Below are 12,488 nucleotides of genomic sequence, written 5' to 3'. Positions count from 1 at the left end.
ATGCACTGCAAAACAAACAGGTCTCAAGGAGGCATCCAGACCCACTGAAGCATCTTTATCCTCTGGGCCAGTGCAAAAGTCAGGGAAAGCTGCACAGACTGTGAGAGACAATGATTTTCTTCACAAGTTAGAAGTGAAGGATGTGAGCCCTTTCCCACTGACAGGACAACACTGACTTAACTTTGTCTAAGACAGGCTCTTTCTAATTAAGAACTGGAGATAGAAGGACCTGTGGTCTACTTTTCAGGCAACAAATGAATGTTGTCATTATTAAAAATTAATTATGCTAATGTGTTGAAGACTACACTCCAAGTTGTGCGCTTGTTGTAAACTAACAGCTGTTGCAGTTCTTTCTCTTTGCTCAAGCCTGCATGGCCTGTCATTTACTATTCCTTACAGAGTCCGGAGTATGGATCATAACAATATAAATATGGATATATGCTTAAAAACATGATTAAAAATAGTTACTGCTCATGGACAGTAGCCAATTTGCCAACATGAATAAAAGCAACTCTATTTTTAAAAATGCATCGTGACACATAATGGACAAGCCTGAAAAATTTAAATAATGAATTTTATTTTTTATTTTTTCAGAGGTAGAAATGAGTGAGTGCTAAAATCTTCTTTCCAACAAAATAAAAAGTGACCAAAATGGTTTTTTTGTTGTTTTTTTTTTCTTCATATTTATAAAAAAGTGCTTGCAGGCTGAGACTTAGCATGCCAAGTTTCAGCCTAGAGCGAATTTTTACAGCTGAGTTATAAACCCCTGAAAATAGGGTTTATAATGGAAGTGCTGACACAACCTTAACTATCACAATGAGAATGGCACAGCTATAATCAAAAGTACATAGTGTACTTTGCCTTTGACTAACATAAATAGTTGTCAGGATGGACTCCAATAGAGCTCTCCATGTTATTTTGACTCCAGCACAATGGAAGTAATTCCTTATTATGGTGAGTAGAGACAAATTATCTAAAATTATAGAGTCACTGGATTTGTCTACAAATAGCAACCAAACACCCTCACATGTTGCTGTCAAGTGGCACCAAGAGCTCCAGCTGTTCTAAGAGATCATATCTTGACTCCGTCCCATGGAACTAAATTGCTTCTTTTCCTGCTTCACTTCATTAGGTGGGTGATCAGTGGGTTTCCACTGGAGTATGAAGATAATATCCTCCAACTAGACCAAGCCTTTGATGCTGAGGTACCTTTAAATTGCTGGATACTGCTGTGGCTTCTTGTTTTTGTGGTGACTTTTATATTTAATAATACGTTATTGAATAGGTGCTATGTAATTAAACTTTTCCGACAAGACTTCGTGTTTCTTTTTCCAACCCTTCTGTTACATTTCTAGGAAAAAAAGAGGCGTATTTATATATTTCATGACACTCTTAGCTTTTGTCTGTTAAGTCACCTTGTTGGTTGGTTTTCTCTCCCACCTCTTTTTCCTGTTTCTCTTTTCTCCCAGTGCACATTACTGCTCTTCTGTCTCTCTTTACCCTCATCTCACATTGTAGGGCTCCTTTTCCCATCTGTTTCTTTCCCCTCATACTTTGTATATGTGTCTGGCTTTTTCTAGTGGGGCTTAATTCGGAGGTTCCTGTACATTCAGCTCAATGAAGTCACTATTCTGAGTCAGTGACTGCCTCAGAATTCTGTCTCTCCTTCCCTAAGGCCCTTAAGGAGTTTATGGCTAATGGATGAAATAAATAAATAAAGTCAAGCACCTTATTTTGCAAACAGTTCCACATGTATAGCTCCATGTGAGTTGTGGCTGTTAAAGCTTGAGTTGGAGAGGCTGAAGCTGAGGCACAGCTTTGTGAAATACCACTCGACTGCTTTGCAGCACCAAGTATTCCTTTGTCCTGGTATAACTGTTGAGATATACCACCATCTCCATAGGCTACAAAGGTTGGCTTTAAACATGAATTCTGCCTAAAAAGGAGATTCCTTCCACTGAACGCGCTTGCAGTGCACCTCTCCTAATGCAAATAGGAATGACTCATTTTGTTTCTCTTCCAGGATATTTAACTGATTTTACTGTTGCTGTAGAAATTGAACCAGGAGGAATGTTTCAGAGACAAACGTGGGATACACATTGCTTATGGTCAGGTGACAAAAGACAGAAAACAGACAGTAAGAAAAATAATAACATATCTGACAAGAGAAACATGAAACAACTTCCTTTTACTAAGTAAAGTGCTCTGTAGCTAGGATGAAAGCTTTATTTTTAAGAGCCATACATTTTCTTAAGCTAAAAAAGAAATACAGGAAAGAAAGAAAAAAAAAAAAGCAGAATTGTATTTAGGTGAACTTGAAACTGAAATGTTGGTAATTTTAATTCTATCTTCTGTGAGTTTAGTTTAGAAATTTAGGTAGAAATTGTAAACTATTTCCAAAATATAAATGTAAATATTTGTGAAAATAGTGAAAATAGGATATTAGGAGACTGTTCATTCTAAATTGGTATATATAAATCAATATATATATATATATATATAATTTACATATATATAAATATAAAACTTTTAAGCCTTAAGAGGGAAAATTTAAATGAAGATTAAACATGAGATGTATTGCTTCTTGTATGACAAAATGGCAGATATTTTTAACTTTCTGTGTTTCTGCCTTATTCTTTCTTTTCGTTCAGTTCCACAGAATAATGTTAAAAAACACCGTGTTCTGGGACAGCTCCCACCTTCAGGTGGCTCTTGCTCTTGGTTTTCGGCCTCGTGCCTAACACAACTCACCTGAGGCATGGTGATATCCCAGCATAACACAAACCTTGTCATGTCTTATTCCTTAAATAACACAATAAGGAAATTAAACGGCTTGCTGGTTATGATTTTCATTGTTAGGGCTTAGGAAGTCTTGAAGAATTTCAGGAAATTGATTACCCCGGGAGGGGTGATGGGGGTGGTTGATACCTATGGCTGAGGAAAATAGAAAAAGAAAAAGAAAGAAAGGAATAAAAAAAGCACATATATAAAAAGAAATGTTCTGAGTAAACTCCTTTGAAATTCATACAATATACGTACACTCGTCCATGTCCGCAGATCATACTCGGACCGTGCATGCCGCCGCCTGGTGCCGTAACGGGGTCTGACGGATCGGCGTGGGCTGAATGCCCTCTACCGGGGGAACCCGGGGGTTACCCACGGCCGCACCATCGGTGAGCAAGGAGGGCTAGGGGTGGGTGCCACCTGCGTCACCTGCGTTGTCTTTGCATCAAAACACAATGAGGGGTAAGGGGGAAAAAAAAAAAAGCTAAACTCTAAATAATGCCGACGTTCTTTCAGGAGGGAGCAGTGGGAAGGAAATCAGTGGTGCTCTTCGCAGCTCTGATGCTTCTGAGAGGAAAGGTGGGAAAGCATGCCAGGCTTGTCTTCATCCTTTATGGCCCTGACAGTGCCCCCAGCACTGCTCCTGGTGTTGCCCCTGGATGCTCTGCCACGTTTTGCAGAAAACACGTAGCCAGCACCAGGTCACACAGGGGTGTGTGAGGGAGCTCTGTGTTGGGATCTCTGAGTTTAATAACATCCCTGAGTTTGACTCTCAGGAAAGGAAGGGAGGGGAGGAGAAAAAAAGGAAGAGAAGGGAAAGGGAAGGGGAAGGGGAAGGGGAAGGGGAAGGGGAAGGGAAGGGAAGGGAAGGGAAGGGAAGGGAAGGTTGATTTCTCCTTGAACAGTCTATGAAGGGTGACAAAAATGTGGACAGGAGAACACTGTGGAGCTGCCCACTGTGTCTGTGCTGGGTCTGCCCTGCCCTGGTCAGCTGCTCAGGGCCATGGAACTTCCTATTCCATCACCACATCCCAGATGGATATTCAGGGAAGGCAGAGCTGCTGGATTCTGAAGGTGTAGCGGTTCTAGCCTCAAACCAGACCCAGACTAGGAGGCTGTTCTCAAGGTACATGCAGAGAGCACCTCTTGCCAGAGCAGGGCGGCCTGAGGTCTTCTGCAGGGCAGGATGGGCAGTGTAGTGGTGCAATGAGAAATATGAGAAATAAGGGGTAAAAAAAAAAATAAATCAGTGTTTTCATTCAACGCTGCTTGATGAGGATGTTTCCATTATCCCAGCTTCCCCTCTTGCCCTAAGAGACCATCTCGGCCATGGCTGCCCTGCTTGCACGTAGCAGTGCCCCTACGTCCCCTGCTGCCAGGTTTCTCCAGCTGTGTGAGCAGTCTGCTTTAGAGCCACATAGGCAAAAAAAAAAAAAAAAGTTGGTCTTCTTGAAGGAATGCTCTTCCAAAGTCAGCAGCCAGTACAGTGAGTACTGCCAGCACACAACTGGGTGGGATGAGGCTGCTCCAGCTTTACCCCAGGATCCGATCACTTACAAAGACTTCAATTAGATCCATCATGTTATCTGAATGGTTATTTTGTGATTTAATTCCCCCTGCTTTTTCACAGTGGTAATTAAACGAGCAAGGAAAAAGAGACAGATTAATTGATTGAACTGGTTCCAGGAGAAACCATTAGTCCTGTTCCTCTTCTGCTCTATATGGTGTTTAAACAACTCTGAAATGGAGCCCGGTGAATTCTGCCAACATATTTCTGTAAGCGTTGCTTTGATTTTCAAATGAATTGTCTTCATCTGCTTTTATACCCCCATTGCCTTAGCTTTATAGGAAAATTTGCACAATCTTATTGCTTATGAAAAAGCAAGAAAAAAAGCTAATATGTTTCAATATGATTGAAGATGGGTTTTTCTTCTGTGAGCTCAAGAGTTATGTGGCAACAGGACCAAAATAATGTCATGCAACAGACCAATAATCACTAATGACATTGTTCAAATATGCCACCGTGCAAATGAACTACACTATGTTGTGGATCGAATATAGGAAAATTATGTAACTTATATCACAAACAACAAACTCTGTAGGAAAAAAAAAAAAAAAAGAGAGGGAAATGTACCAAATACTGCAGTTTCTGCCAGTTATTTTATTGAAACAATTAAGAATATTTTTCTTTTAAATTGCATTCAGTTAATGTGCATTTATGAATGTGATGTCAGTAAGAATAGAGTGTATTAGTCAAATCTGTGTTCGAGGAATATGAATAGTATTTATTAACCATAAAATTCCCATGATGTTAATAGATATACTAGCATAGTTTTTTAAGTATTTTGAAAAGAAGGAAAAAAAAATTATGAAGGAGTGACTTCTAAGTGAATTTTACAAAAAAAAATCAACATTAAATAAATGCAATTTTTCATCTGGATCTAATCTAAAGTTTCATGAAATTTTTCTGTTGAACAATTATTCAGAGAGAGGTTGAATAAATATAGTGGTAAAAGCCACAATGAAGTTTTCCCGATGATTTGAAAAATAAGCAGAAAAGACACTTCTATCTCCATCTATAAGAAAGATTACTAATTTCGTTTGTATTAGTGTTCCACTTTTCTTTTTAATTTCTTTTATGGAACATTTCAGATTATATAAGACTGCAGAAGGGCTGAAATTTTCAAAGCTACTTTTTGAATTTATTGTCATTATTATTATTATTTTAATGAGCAGATCTGAAGTTTGGAACAATTCATTTTCCTAAATTACAAGTCTTTGGTGTGATAATGAGTATGGGGATTCCTGTTCCAGCCCAGATAACTGTTCACCTCAGGAATGCGCTATAGATCCTCTGCCCTCCCAGGAAGACCTACATGTTTAGAGAATGCACAGTTAATTTAAATCTATGAGGAAGAACACAAAAGGCAGATGATGATGATAAAGAAATAGTAGAGGGGAGAAGAGAGGTTTCTTGCAATTCTTTCACCCAAGATGTAACTGTGTTTACACATAATATATGCTAAAATCTCAGTTTTAATAAATATCTGGCTTCTAATGATGTAGAAAACAAGATGCACCGTGCCAGTATTTTACAGCGTGTGAATGTTTTATGTAGTTGTCTATAAAATGTAACCAGAGAGTTACAAAAACTCATTATGGGTATGAGCTGAAGGGAAAAAAACGTGGTTTAATTTTGGGATGTGCTAATGTGAACGGAAGTCACAAGAGTAGTTGTTTTACTATATAAGAAAGGGTTTTTTTTGTTTGTTTGGTTGGTTGTTGGTTTTTTGTTGTTGTTGTTGTTGTTGTTTGTTTGTTTTTGTTTTGCAGTGTCATCTCATACACACCTGTTGGAGAATGATATAGCCAAAGAGAAGAAAGCCAAAGAGGAGAGTTCTGTGGTCAGTCCATAATCTTCCATCTCTGGCACCACTCTGTCCACTCTCAGCCCCAACTCCACATGGGTCCTTCCCACAACACCATCCTTCTTGACTCCCTGTGGGCTTCCCACAGTTTTCAGCCTTCCCAGCACTGCCCCACTGCTCCCATCCTCTGCTCACCAGAGGATTCCCCTGCAGCTCTTCTGCTACCAGAACCTCACCATGTAAGATCAGTATAGCATGGCACCCACCCGGGCCTGGCTGTGGCACTGGAGCTATGTGATGAAGCCATCAGCTCTCCAAGGTGCTTATTCAGTGGCAAACCTATGAGGTCTCTGGTGACACCCAACAGCCAGGTTTCTTTAATTAAACATTTTGAAGGTTTCTCATTTGTAGCAAATACATGTTTGTTAATATATATATATTAATATATATTATACATATATATTTATTTTTGTATTTATCTCCACAAGAAGATTGAAGTGTTTCACTTGTTTTTCTTTTTTTCTTCTTTAAAGAAAAATAAACATTGAAAATGTGTCTGTCTTCCTCTCCACAGATAAATAAATCACCCAGCCCCACTGATTGGACTCAAGTGGGAAGGCATCATGGTAGTTGGCACTGTGTAGGAGGTGAGCAGAGAAGATGTGGGTTTCCCATCCCTGGAGGCATTCAAGCCCAGGTTGGATGGGTTGTCATAGGCAGCCTGAGGTGGTGGAGGACAGTTGGGTTGTCCATCCAACTGGACAGGCTTTGGTATCCCTCCCAGCTCTAGCCATTTTATAATTCGATGATTCTATGAATTAAAAAGTGCCGTTTGGAAGTACCTGGTAGCTTTCTGACTATCTTTGTACATGAGAGCTAATAAAGTTATTGTCACACAGCAGCACTTGACTGCAACCTAATGGCTAGAACAGTTTCCCAGCCAAAAAGCAAGGAAAAATGTGGCAGAGCACAGCTACATACATGGAGAAAATAGTTGTTATTTCAGGTGCTCAGGTTCCCAGTAGAAAATAAGTTTAATTAATTTATTTATTTTTCTAATTTGTGAAAATATGCCTACAGTGACCTCTAGGAACACGTGCAAAAGCCATAAAACCAGATTCATTCATTAACCATCTGACACGATGTCAATTGTAGATAGTCAAATAAACAAATAACATGTGAGGAAAACTCAAACCTCTCCATTCCAGCTTTCCATAGGAAAAAGCCTTGGAGAGCGAACACACTTGGCAGCATGCCTTGGGATCCTCACTTAGTGCCTTTTTTGGGTGACAGAGAAAATGGAATCTGAACTGTAGTGACAAACACTCTCATTTTTTATTTAATATTCATGCCTTTCAATTAAAATCCACAAATGTTTATACTTTTTTTCCATCTTTATTTTTTTTTCTTTTGAATATGTTACACTGGCAATAGGAATGAGCTACAAAATTGAATGTGTGAAGTGTTTTCATCTCTGGGATGGGCAGAGAACTGGAAATTAGGGTTTCTGGCTCCTCCTCCAACCTCTGCCACTCTTCTGCAATCTGATCCTGGGGCACCTACTCATCCAGAGTGGTTAGATGTGCAAAATTCATTACACTGGGCTTGTCAGCTCCTTGTGATTCAGCATGTTGCTCTTGTTCTGATCTTTGAAATTCTCTTGTTGCTGTAGGATGCTTTCAACAGTGAAACTATTTGAGGAAAAAGCAGGTGCACTGCAGTAATGTAATGACAAAAGTAATGGAAGGAGCCCAGCCTCTCCTTGAAGCAGCAGAGACTGTCAGCCTCCTATGGCCAAGTGACAGCAGCACTGAGATCTTGGTGCTTTATGCCTCCTCCAACACTTCCATGTGATTGAAGTGACTTTGTCCTTGCTGGTGCCTTCAGTCCCTGAAGGAAGGTACCTTTTGGGACCTGAAATGCTGTCTTTGCTGCAATGCCACCAGCAGCTACAGTTTTCCTCCTGCTAAATCCTTGTGAAACAATATGTGTTATGTTTTGCTTTATAAATAATCAGTTTTCGTAAACTTATATGTCAGCTGTTTGACAAGCACATTGTTCCACGGTAATAAATACAAGTCTGTGTCCAAACATCACAAGTAAAAAAAATAAATCCTTTGGGGCTACAACTTCATGTTCAGCAGATGAGGTTCTGTTCAACCTGGAGCTCTGTAACTGTGATGAACACAGAACAGCAGAGGAGGAAATCTTCCCTCTACTTTGCCCCCCTCGACAACGTTTTCAAGAAAAGATCAGACAGTTTTTTAATGCCTGGGGAAAAACAGAACGTGACCCACAGTCTATTTAGGCAGTTCCATTTCTGCTTGCTATTTTTAAAAGCATACACAATATTTAAAAATAATTAGCTCAAGCCCATTTGTGTGCAATGTATATATTGCACATATGTCTAGACAGAACAAGAAACAACATAATCACAACCTTACTACACTAAAGGCCTTGGCATAAGAACCACTGAGAGAGTGAAAGCCAAAGAGATTGTACCTGTCATATGTATTTCCCTCATCTAAATGTATTAAAACAAAACAAAAACAAACTTTTATTTTGCTCAGAGTTTAACCCTGTGTACATAGTAGTTATTTCAGTCTTTACTACAGTTATTAATGTTCACGTACAGTAAAACATGAGACAGAAAACTGTATGTCTTCTTTTTCTGCAACTTCAAATTTCATCTGTTCCTTGTGGAAAGGAAATGTATCTTCAGATAAGCACACACATTTTTTTCCCTGAATGTCTCTGTGTGGCAAGGAAGGCTGTATGGAGCAAAAGTGGGTTTTATTCTGCAAATGTGAGCATGTGTATCTGCAGTCTTCTGTCCCTTTAAAATTTAATTACACAGTATAATAAGGTTGCTATGTATGTATAATATTATCATATTTAGTGAATCATAGGGCTGGATATAAGGAAGAATCTCTATTGAGTCAAAATCTCCCAGAGGCGTTACTAGAGCTTGGACTGGCACATGGCTAATGCTTTTCTATTTCTTTTCATTCAACACCAAGGCTAACTATACTTGCAAAGAAAAAGATCCAGTTGAATAAAATCCATAAGAAGCCTGCTGTAATTACATAATTTGAGTAAATTTATGCCTTAGGACTTCCTTAAGAATAGAAATTTTCTGAACAGAAACAGTGTATTTCTAGGGAGTGCAAGTAAGGAGCTTCAAAGCACTCCTTATCTCAGTGATCTTGCAGGAGTTGGGTTAGATTTTCCCTGCTATAGAGTACACTTCTTCACTTTGCAGCACACTGTAAACACACTTTTCATGGCAATGTCTTGTTTTGTTTAGTTTCACAGAATATGCATTGGTAATTTGTGCATCACATGCTGGCAAGCAGTATCGCAGTGCACACTTGCTAATGTGAGACAGAAACCTCAGTGTATTCTAGCCCTCTTCTCATATCTTGTTAGCATCTGTTATTGGTAGGCTGAGGTGATGAGGTGCTAATATGATACAGCAAAGGAAGTGTAATCCATGAACATTTTTGTGTCACATTTGTGTAATATATTACACTAATCTGACCAGACTTTCATGTGCTCTTACCCAAGGAATGCCATTCCACCCTCCTCCCTTCCCCCATCAATACCTTTGAAGGTTTGTGAACGATTTCCTGTACACAGCCCGTGTAAGAATGTGCACACATTCTTTCCATGGTTGAGGAAGGAGTGCTTTTTATTCCTGCTTGCTCTCAGTGTAACAATGTTCATGAACAAATTGCACTAAAGAGCAAAGCATGTTCAATTATATTCTTTCACAGCTGAGAGGTAAATGAAGTAGAAGGTGCATTCTTTCCAATAAACTTCAGATCCATTCAGCATGCTTCATGCAGTGTCTAGGGGCAATTTTTTAGCATAACTTTTATAAGGCAACAGTGTGCAGGTTGTAGAGCAAAACAAGTGGGATATGTGAACTGGCAGCCATTGTGTTTTTTTTCTAAGAGATACAGTCAACCTGTGGCATCTTGCAGACCTTATTACCTATCCTTAGACAATTTGCCAGGTCTGTTTTTCAGATCCATGATTAGTTTTGCCCTAGACTATCCATTCTTCAGCAATAGCTGTCTCTTCCTATGCATCTACACAGCTTTAACACATTGGTCTCCTACTCCCAACTGAAACTACTTGTCAGTACTGCAATCAAAACAAATGCAGTAAAAAAATAAACTCTTTTTTTTTTTTTTTTTTTTTTTGCACTATGACTACAATATAAAATGTGTTTCTTCCTGCTGATCTGAGTTCATCAACGGCCTGATCGAAAGATATGTAATAGGAAAATTGTTTTGGCAAGTTGTTGAATATGTCTCTTCTTTGTGAATCCTCGGTTTAACATAAAATTTATAAAAAACAGTGAAAAGAAGCTACCTAATACTGAAATTTGACTGCATAGGGGAACTCAAATATCTGTAGCCTTCTGGGTGTTCATCTGAGATGAGAACGTCCTTAAATCCATCAGATGGTGTAACCAGTCATCCTATAACCTTTCAAGAGCTGCACATGACACAGGACCTTAGCTTGACTGTCTGTGTGGTAGACAATGCAACAGATGCTCGTTCCATTATATTAGGATCAGTTTTACTGTCTGGTATTTGCAGTTTTTGCTTGTTAGAGGGGTTAGAACTTCAGGAAACATCAGCTCAACAGTCCTGGCAGTGGTGGAAAGACTATTCCTGTGCAGAAAACATGATGGAAAGAAGACTCCGTATGTTCTAATAAAACAATCAACTTTTCATAATACCAAAACACAGTCTCATATACTGCCCTGACAAGATACTAGATTTCTCTTATGCTAAAGAACAGCCCCAAAACAACAATCACAAAATCGAGTTGGAGGACCTACCCAGTCCAAGAGGGTTAGCACACTTCAGCTTTGGATTAGAAGTAGTTTTCTGAACTCCTTTCCTGGTATTCATATTTAATTTGCTTTCTATTTCTAGGTTCTAGTGACTTTAGATGACATTAGTTTATTGCCAAGTGTGAGTTCATTTAGGGATGTTACACCATTAGCATCTCACAGTGTCATTTGGCATAATTACAAGTCAGAAGAAACCTTAAAGGCTATGCCTAAACTGCATAGGCCTAAACTGCTTTCTCTGCTGCTTCTCCTTAAAACACTCTGACCTGCAATTTGTTTAGAATGACTCCCAGATACTCATAATCTTTTACTGAACATTTTGACTTGCTTTGGTTTTGTTGTGGTTTTGCTTTGATTTGTTGGGTATTTTTTTTGTTTGTGGAGGTGAGAAAGAGGCATGATGTTTCATCTGAATCAGCTAGTGACCAGGACTTCCATTCTACGCTTTAGTGCAGCTCACAGGATCTGGAACAGGCATGTCATTCAAAGGGAAGCCATGATGCTCTCTTGCCTAAATGAGTAAACCATATAGAGTAGTATTTTGGCATAATGAAACATAACATTGGTGAACTAGTCTCAAGAGTAAAAGGACTGAGACCCCAGGTAAAGTGTTTTTGGATTATACTGATGTCTAAAAAGAAGTCAGTATGTATTAACTGGTTTCTGAAATAAGGAAAAATAATGTATTCTTATTTCATGTACTGACTTCTTATGGGTATGCTAATGTTTTGAGCACAGCTAGTTTACTGAATGTCTTGCTAAAGCAAACATAAATTAAAGATAAAGAATGTATAAATTGAAAAGCAGGAAATAAAAGGATTAGAAGCTTTTAAATTACATGAGTATGTTTTTAAAATGATTTCTTCTGGTGCCTCTTTTCACTCATTTTGCAGAAGATTTGAGAGAAATAAGGATCTTGGTAGGTCAGAACTTGTGTTAGTAAGAATATAAGGACTTCATGGTTTCACAGAGAGCACTTCCAAAGCCATGTATCACGTGTGAGGGAGAGGTACAAGGGTAAGAAGACTCTTTTCAGGGTAGAGAAATGCTGGAAGGGTTGCAGACAGTAAGTGGAAATTGCTTGTGAGAATTGGGCTGTTCTCTCTTACGTACCAAAGAGATGTTATGATGGCTGCCCAACTGAGTGTTGCAGCAGGGCTGGACAGCTTGCAGGAGGTTAATTCAGTATTTGTAAATGCTTTGAAAGGAACAGAACATTTATTTTGCTTCTGAACATAAAGAAGAATTTCAACTGAACAGGGAGAGAATGGCTGTATGATTTGGAGTACCAGAAATAACTATCCTTCGATTCTGCCCAGTTAATTATTTAAGTGGGGGAAGCTATTAAAAAACACTAATTTCCATGTTGCTTTCAGGCAAAATTTGTTCGCAAACTGTTATTTTGAATCTTGTGTTAGTAATATGTACCTACAAGAGAGAATGTGGATAGCTGTGTACTACTTTTG

At 38.8% G+C, this 12,488-nt stretch overlaps 1 long non-coding RNA gene across 2 annotated transcripts; it reads left to right on the top strand.

Moving 5' to 3' along the window:
- The first annotated feature begins 1,046 nt into the window (after positions 1 to 1,046).
- On the top strand, positions 1,047 to 10,328 carry LOC107306166. 2 transcript variants are annotated; one of them, XR_004305688.1, is made up of 8 exons: positions 1,047 to 1,205; positions 2,024 to 2,137; positions 3,058 to 3,173; positions 3,301 to 3,363; positions 4,415 to 4,560; positions 6,118 to 6,188; positions 6,727 to 6,799; positions 7,825 to 10,328. It is a non-coding gene; the product is annotated as an uncharacterized LOC107306166 (long non-coding RNA). The 2 variants fall into 2 exon arrangements; XR_004305687.1 differs by lacking the exons at positions 1,047 to 1,205; positions 2,024 to 2,137; positions 3,058 to 3,173; positions 3,301 to 3,363; positions 4,415 to 4,560 and having other exon boundaries at positions 4,577 to 6,188.
- The last annotated feature ends 2,160 nt before the right edge of the window (positions 10,329 to 12,488 follow it).

Source organism: Coturnix japonica, chromosome 1 (genome assembly GCF_001577835.2).
Source record: "Coturnix japonica isolate 7356 chromosome 1, Coturnix japonica 2.1, whole genome shotgun sequence".
Taxonomy (NCBI): Eukaryota; Metazoa; Chordata; class Aves; order Galliformes; family Phasianidae; genus Coturnix; species Coturnix japonica.
Note: the sequence above shows the minus strand (reverse complement) of the source record. Positions and strands in the feature narration are given on the sequence as shown.